An 8861-nucleotide genomic window follows, 5' to 3' on the forward strand; every position below is an offset into this window, starting at 1 on the left:
TGGAGTCAGGAGTACCTGGGTTCAAATCCGGTCTCAGAAACTTAATAATTACCTAGCTGTGTGGCCTTGGACAAGCCACTTAACCCCATTTGCCTTGCAAAAAAAAAATGCTGTTGTCTCCAGCCCAGATGCCTTCTTGGTATACTTGATCTAGTTCAGCTGTTCTTTCAAATTTCATTTTTCCTAAGGGCCAGTTCCAAATACTCACATAGCATGTTGAGGGTTATAATATTAGAGACCAAATTTGATAGCCCTACCACACTGATAGAGACAACGGTTATTATAATAATCTTGGAAGATATTTCTCCCATATTTTTCCTATTTTATTTCTAGCTTGGTTCTTCAGCATCTCGGGGATGATTTGGTTTAATTGGTTCTCTTAGGAAGCATTTTGAAATATTGCTTTTCCTACTGACTGTTTTATTAGATGCTGCTACTCATAGTCTCTTATCACACTACTTCATAAAATTTTGACAAATGGTTTAAATTCCAAGTTGGTGCTGCTCTTTACTTCCATATCTATCCATTTGGCAAGGAGGCCTAATGTTTCCAGGTTGTAGGAGTTTCTGGATTTTGTCATTCCACTCATTATTATGTTTAATTTCATTAATTAAACTTCATTAGTAAGTAATAATAGTGTGTTGATATATTCTTTTATTCGTTTCTACTTTTTGTCTTCAACTCCTGGATTAAATAGGTCAGATTGTATTAAATATCTTTTTAATATTTCAGTTTTTTTCTGATTTGCTTTTGTTCTGTTGATCTTTGCTCTTAAGTTAGTAGTTAACATTATATTATATAGCACTAATTATGTACCAGGCACTGTGCTAAGAGCTTTACCAATATTGTCTCTTTTGATCCTCACAGCAACCCCAGGAGTAAGTGATATTATTTTCCCTATTTTACAGATGAGGAAATTGAGACAAACAGAGGTTAAGGAAACTGCTCAGGGTCACACAGATCATGGGTGTCTGAGGCCAGATTTGAATTTAGGCCTTCCTGATTCTAGATCTTTACTTAGACAAGTAATTGACAAATGATTCTTGCATAAATAACTAATTACTTGCTCTCTGTTAAATTTTTATTGATTTTAATATTTTGTGATTTTTTTTTGGTTCTCATTATATTTAGTACTTCTGGACCCTTCTTCAAGAAATTCTTCAGAATATAAAGGCATGTTACTTTTGTGTAGCTGTGTACAAGTCTTTCACTGTTTTTATGTCAATTCTGAACCATATTTTCAACCACGTTTTGGCTATCTTCTCCATTCCCACTTTATATCTGACATCAAATATTAAAATACGTGTTTAAATAAGAGGACATTATTCAGTTCTTCAGGATTAGTCTACTTCATTGTCCTCTTCAAAAGATGTTGGAATAGAAGTTATAACATCTTCCATGGATTTTTTTAAATGAGTGACACCATAATTTGCCCCTCTTGTTTTTGATTTGACATGAGTGGGTTCCTGTGAATCAATATTATTTCTATGGTAACTGTTAACTTCTAATTCTAGTAAGAGAAGTATAATACATTTTTCTTATTTCTCAACAAATTTTTCTTGATATTTGAGAAAACATAAATTTCCCAAGAAATTCTGGAAAGAAATTCTTGCATGGAAACACTAAGCACTCCTATACAAGTCTAAATTTTCTATGAAATAATTTTTTTTTTGGTTTTTATAAGGCAAATGGGGTTAAGTGGCTTGCCCAAGGCCACACAGCTAGGTAATTATTAAGTGTCTGAGGTAGGATTTTAACTCAGTTCCTCCTGACTCCAGGGCCAATGCTCTATCCACTGCACCACCCAGCTGCCCTGAAATAATATTTCTTGTTGCCTTTAAACACATGATGAAACTAACTTCATCAGTTAGATGAAGTAGACCTTGTGAGTCATCATTCCATTTAGTTGTTTTTCATATGTACACACACACACACACACACACACACACACACACACACACATATATATATATATATGATGTGATTAATTATTAATAAAATTGTAGCCCAGGGTAGTATGTACCATCATGGGAAAAGTTGCCAAAGCTACCTTATCCATTCAAGTGGTTTATATTTCAGGAGGAGTCATTTGCAAGCTCCCAAAGACTTCATATGAGACAACTTCACCTTCAGGACTATTACAATTGAATGCTAACTGCCATAATTAATAAGGAAAATGAGGCTTCCTCTCTGCTCTCCAGAGTTTGGTATAGTGGGAAAACTGCTGGACTTAAATTAGAAAGATTTGTATTCAAATCTTACCTCTCATGCTTAAGAGTTACAGGTCCATGAAAAATTAATTTACCTTCTCTGAGTCTCAATTTCCTAGTCTATAAAATGAGTGTTGAATACATTTCATTTGACTTAGTAATTATATCTGCAGTGTCTATAATACTTCACAAGGTTATTTTGAAAATTAGATGAAATAAAGTAGAGTACCTTTGCAAATCTTAAATCTTCCATAACTGTCAGTGATTCTAATAATGCAGAATCTGAATCCTAATTGGAAATGAACCTGCTTTGCTTCCTGTATAAACTGTGAGGTTCCCTAAACAATATGTTTAGCAGAAAAGATAGAATGCTCAATATTCACTTAAAGATCTCTTGAGCAAGAAAATGTGGGTAGGTATAACTGCTCTACACATAGCTTTCTGCCTAATGATCTCTTCCTGTGCCTGAAAACTATTAAAGAGGAATTAGGGTATAATTGTTGACTTTACTGAAGAATTCCAAATAGAGACTTGAATTGAAAACCATGCTGTCACTGTTTAAATAGAAATGCTCATAGGACTAGAGCTGGAAATATCTGGATTAATCTTTTTGTTATACACATGAACAAATTGAAATCCAGGAATATGAAGTGATTACCCAAAGGGCATTGTTCATTCACTCTAATACCTCCCTATGCCTCTAGGATAAATTAAAATACTCCTCTGTTTGGTTTTTAAGATAGTGCCTAACTTAGTTAGAATATTCTTTCCAGTTTCATTGAATATTAGTCTTATTTCTTCATTCAGTGATATAGCCAAACTAGCCTTTTCTGCTGCTCTCACATAATACTCTATCTCCCATTTACATGCACTAACAATAACCTCTCTGCTTGGAATATACCTATACCTCATAGAATTACTCTACTCCCTCCAAATGCAACTCAATCACTTTCTATATGACTGAAGTTTTTTCAGAATCATTCCCCACCCCCAACTACAGGTGTCCTTCCCAAACTACTTTGCGTTTAATTACTTTTTATTTATTCTCTTTAAACTTAATTTAGGGGCAGTTAGGTAACACAGTGGATAGAGCACTGGTCCTGGAGTCAGGAGTACCTGAGTTCAAATCTGGCTTCAGACACTTGATCATTACATAGCTGTGTGGCCTTGGGCAAGCCACTTAACCCCATTGCCTTACAAAAACCTTAAAAAAAAAGATTCCTGAAACTAGAGATAGACAGTTCATCAATGAAACTTCCGGGGTGGCTAGGTGGCGTAGTGGATAAAGCACCGGCCTTGGAGTCAGGAGTACCTGGGTTCAAATCTGGTCTCAGACACTTAATAATTACCTAGCTGTGTGGCCTTGGGAAAGCCACTTAACCACATTTGCCTTGCAAAAAAAAAAAAAAAACCTAAACTTAATTTGTATGTGATTATATATGTACTAGCTGCCTCTCCTGTTAAGGGTGAAAACTCATTATGAGTAGAAATTATTCATTCATTTCATTTGTCTTCCCAGAACCCAGCACAATACTGAGTCCTATTAGGTGTTTTCTAAATACTTCCTAGACTGAGGTTTTTGGAATGATAATTCCTTGAAAACAGGACTCGTTTCATTTTAGTCTTTGTATTCATTTCCAATAACTAAAATAGTTTCCAGCATAAAGGATATGAAATCCATATCCCTGAATTTCAATTTCCTCACCTATATAATGAAAAAATGAGTCTAACTATTTAGCCTCCAGTAAATATAGGCTGGTAAAATTGGTGAAGTGGTTAATTCAGCCAAATAGGAAAAGAATATATACAATTTTTTGTATCCTCACTCATAAATCATTTAGGAAGACTTACTGTCCAAATGGACCAGGGAAGGACTAGAAATGTGATCATTTAGATAGTACAAATTCTTAACTAGTTTTTGATGTCTAAAATTACAATTGTTTCTTATAATATTGGGTTGTCCATTACTAGAGATGGTCCATTTGATGACTAGTTGTTTGGGATGTAACAGAAGTTTCTACTCAGATATATGTTGGACTAAATGGTCTTCTTGTTGTTCTATCATTTTTCAGTCATACTCAACTCTTCATGACCACATTTGGGGTTTTCATGGCAGAAATACTGGAGTAGTTTGTCATTTCCTTCTCCAGATCATTTTGCAAATGTGGAACTAAGGTTAAACAGGGTTAAGTGAAATACCCTGGGTCACACAGCTAGTAAGTAAGTGTGTGGACAGATTTGAACTCACAATCTTGCTGCCTCCAGGCCTGGCACCCTATCCACAACACCACCTAGCTGCGGACTTAGGCTCTACAATTTTGACAATTAAAAGTGATTCTAAAAAGAATTTTTTTTAATTTAAAAAAAAGTGATTCTATTGGGATCACTCTGGCAACAGCCTTACCACTTTAGGGCCTCCTAAGAGATAATTATTTACTCTAAATACATCTTTTAGAAAATACACTGGAAGAATGATGCAACTGCTCTGCTTTTTGATTTAAAAGGTCTCAGAGTACACAATATAAAACCACTAGTGTCATATCTTCTTTCTATATCAACACTGATTTCATCAGAAAAAGTGTCAGACTTGCTCATTCCATCAGTGCAACAATCAGGGACAATTTTGGGCTATCTGCAATGGAAAATATCATCTGTATCCAGAGAAAGAATTGTGGAGTTTGAACAAAGCTCAATGACTATTACTTTCAAATTAGAAAAAAATACCATTATCTTATTATGCAATTTTGCTATTTCATATTTTATTTTTCTTCATTAAGGATATGATTTCTCTCTCAGCACATTCAACTTAGATCAAAGTAAACCATGTAAACAATATAAAGACTAACAGAATACCTTCTGTGGGGGGCGGGGAGCAAGATTAAGGGAAAAATTATAAAACAAAATAAATAAAATCTTTCTTTAAAAAAAAAAGAAAGAAAAAGGGTCAGAATAGGTCCTGAGGATGCTTCAGTCGAATGGATATAATGAGATCCTCTTGACTGTTCTTTCACTTCTTTTTCTCCAGTGTCACAATGGACTAGTATGCCTCAGTGAACCTTGTTTTTGCTATGTCCATAATTACTGACTCCTTCTCTGCTTGTCAGGAGTACCAGATGACAGCTTCTGCAACTCAGTTACAATCTCTCATCTGTGCTGAATGGCATTTACCTCCTCCTGCAGTGCTGATACTGAACTTGCAGTATCACCTGCCTTGAACATGTAGTCAGTGATGGGTTCATTGAAATCTTAGGGCAGCTAGGTAGCGCAGTGAATAGTCCTGTCAGGAGGACAGGAATTCAAATCCAGTCTCAGACACTTAATAATTGCCTAGCTGTGTGACCTTGGGCAAGTTTCTTAATTCTGATTGCCTCACCACGGCCATCTCCAGTCGTCCTGCTTCATATCTGGCCACTGAACCCAGATGACTAGAGGAGAAAGTGAGGCTGGTGACTTAGCACAGCACTTCCTCCCTCAAATCTAATTCATGTTCTTGTCATGACATCTCCTCCATGATGTCATGATCTGCTTCAAGAACAAAGAACGAAAACATCATCATCATCATCAACATCATCAATTAAAACCCTAAGATGGAGGAAGGAAGAGGTCAAAACCATGGAAGAGTAAATGAACAAGTCCAAGTCTCTAATTTAGATAATCTTAGATTCATTTTTTCCCAGTTTCTTATTCTGCACTGAACTTATGCTAAACAAAATGAACATTTCCATGTACAAAGTAGAACAGAAAAAAAGTAGTATACATGAAACTGCAAATCTCTATTGCATTCAGCTTGCTTTAAAAAGAATGTGTGTTTATCCATACATACATTTACAATAAATTCAATACAACTTTCAAAACTGTCCTGATTATGTTTTCTTGTGATTTTTCTTCCATTTTCTTCTGAGCATTTAAAAATGATCTTCCTTCCTTCCTACCTTCCTTCTTTCCTTCCTTCCTTCTTCCCTCCTTCCTTCCTTTCTTCTTTCTTTATTTCTTTGTTGGGGGGGAATCTATTATTACCTTTTTATCTCCTCTAATCCCTAATTAGAAAAAAAAAATAAAGTCCCTTAAAACAAATTTGCAAAATCAAGCAATACAAATCCTCACATTGGTTATATCTGAAAATGTTATGTCTAATTCTCCATTTTGAATCCATTCACTCTCTGACAGGAGATAAGTAACATGGTTCATCACTTGTCTCTCCTCCCTCCCCCAGCAGTGATGGATCATTGCATTGAACAGGATTCTTAAGTCTTTCAAAGTTCTTTTGCATAATTTTGTATGAATTTTTCTTCCTGATTCTGCTTTACTTTACTCTGAATTAGTTCTTACAAGTCTTCTCAGAATGCTCTAAAGTCAACCTCTTAATTTTTATAGTTCAGTCATATTTCACTACATTCGTATACTACAATTTGATCAGCCACTCCCCAAAATGATAAGTATCTTTTCATAATTCTATTGGTTTTTTTATTCTTTTCCCCGTTGATCATTTCTTCAGAATCAGCAAGTTTATTTGCATGTGACTATTTTTTCTGAGTATCATCTTTCCTTTTTTTCCCCAAATCCTCTTATTTCCCTGTTGTTTTTGATATATTTCTATATCAAATTTTATATGATGTATGCATATTTACCCCTCATTTGTCCATTTGAGATAAAAGTGAGGTTTATATAATGCCTGTTCCCTATTCTTTTGTTCATAATTGTAAATTGTTCTTTTTTACACTTATGAAAAATAGCAAATTTTACCCCCATTCTTCCATTCTACTCTAGTGTATTCCTTTTGCTTCCCTTCTCTTTTTTCTTTTCATATCCTCAAAACAAAGATAATTCATATCCAAGATTTTTGTTTTTCTCATTCAATTCCCTCTATAGCTGAGTTAGTAAGTTTCGAAGGGATACTTGTTTCTTCTCTTTTTTTTCCAGTTGTTCAAATAAATTACCTTCCAGGGTTTACCTTGACTTTGGTTTTTAAATCTGGTCTTTTCATCAGAAATGCTTAAAAGACCTGTTACAACAAAGATTCATTTTTGTTTGTTTTTGATAAGGCAAAAGGATGGAGAGTTCAATTCAATACACATTTATTAAGCACCTACTATTTTTTTTTACAATCTGTTAAATGCTAAGAATACAAATTAAAAAAAAAAAAGAAAGAAAGTCCCTGACCTCAAAGAGCTTACAGTCTAATGGGGGAAGACAACATACATTAAAATGTTAAAAAAGTAGGATGGGGGTGAACCACCAGGGGATACCCAGTACATAGGTATGCTGGGAGCTGAAAGTGCTGATGGAAAACAAAAGGTTAATTGGGAAGTTCAAATCCCAGTCATCTATAAAGGAAGACTTTGGGAAAATTTTAGTTTACTATCCTCCAGTCCTCTAATCACAGAAGAGTGCCAATCAGGGAGTTTAGAAGGTATCAAGTGATAAAAACTGATTGAATCAACATGATGATGAGATGTCAGGTGATATCCTGAGTGAGATATGATTTCTCTAGAGTCAAAAGCAAGCAGAACTACAAATAGAAAATGGAAAATTGCTATACTACCATGCTAAAAGTGGTAATGAATGGCTTTGGGGAAGATGTGGGACTGAATGGCATCAAAGTATGGACATGACTGGGACACAGGAAAGACCAATGTTCTATAACTATTGACTCTATCAGTCAGTCCTGAGACCATTAACACTGACATGCCCAAGAGAATAGAGTTGAGCACAGAAGACACCAGGAAGGACTGAGACATCTCCCAAAGACCTTGTGACAGAGACAATAACAGATGAATTACTGAATTGCTAAGGCAGATTCATGATAAAGCATGCACCCATAAGGCATTGAGCAAAGAATCTTGAAAGTAATGTTATATGATGCTCTGGTGTCTTTTCACAGGAGGCTAATCTTCTCTCTCAAGGGGGTAGAGATTCAAACATGCTCTCATTTTTTAAAATGACTGCTATATCTATTCCTTCCAGTGAGCACACAGAGAAAGACTTCACCCAGAGCAAGTCCTCCTCAGTAGAGGAACTGTTTCTAGAATTTGTTCCTTCCCTTGCTTCTCTCTTCCTTTCTTTTCCCCTCTACTTTCTTAATTCCCTTTCCTTCCTCCTTTTTTCCCCTCCCTTCCCTCTTTCTATTCTTCTTTCTTTCCTTCTTCAATTTCTTTCTTCCTTCCTTCTCGATCTTTCTTTCTTGGCGTGTGGGTAACAGCTTCACTTCTTCCTTTCCTCAGGGTGTGCTCTTGGGTCTGTTGTAATTGCCCTGCTGTTCTAATGTCACTTAGCATTATTATTGTGAAGATGAATGGGACTAGGGTCAGAGTTCAGTTTGAAGGCATCTTCTCACTGCCATGCATTCTGGTAATGCCTAGAGGTGATCTTTAATGAAAGGTTGAAAAAAAGTTGAAAAAAGATTTTATTTGGCCCCATATTTTTGATGACTTTGGGTAAGCAGTATTGTGCTTGAGTCCTTAGTCATGGAGGCAGAGGTGGGTGAATAGCCCATAAGAAAGGTCCATTTCAAGTCCTAATATTGTACAAAAAAGACACAACTTAAATGTTATTAAGCAGTAAGGAGTTGGGTCTACACTCCTTTTATGAGTGAAGTTCCTGCCATTCGATTACCTTCCAGGCAGTTCAGATCTGGGAGAATCTTTCTGAAAC

The sequence above is a fragment of the Macrotis lagotis genome, chromosome 8, assembly GCF_037893015.1.
Source record: "Macrotis lagotis isolate mMagLag1 chromosome 8, bilby.v1.9.chrom.fasta, whole genome shotgun sequence".
NCBI lineage: Eukaryota > Metazoa > Chordata > Mammalia > Peramelemorphia > Peramelidae > Macrotis > Macrotis lagotis.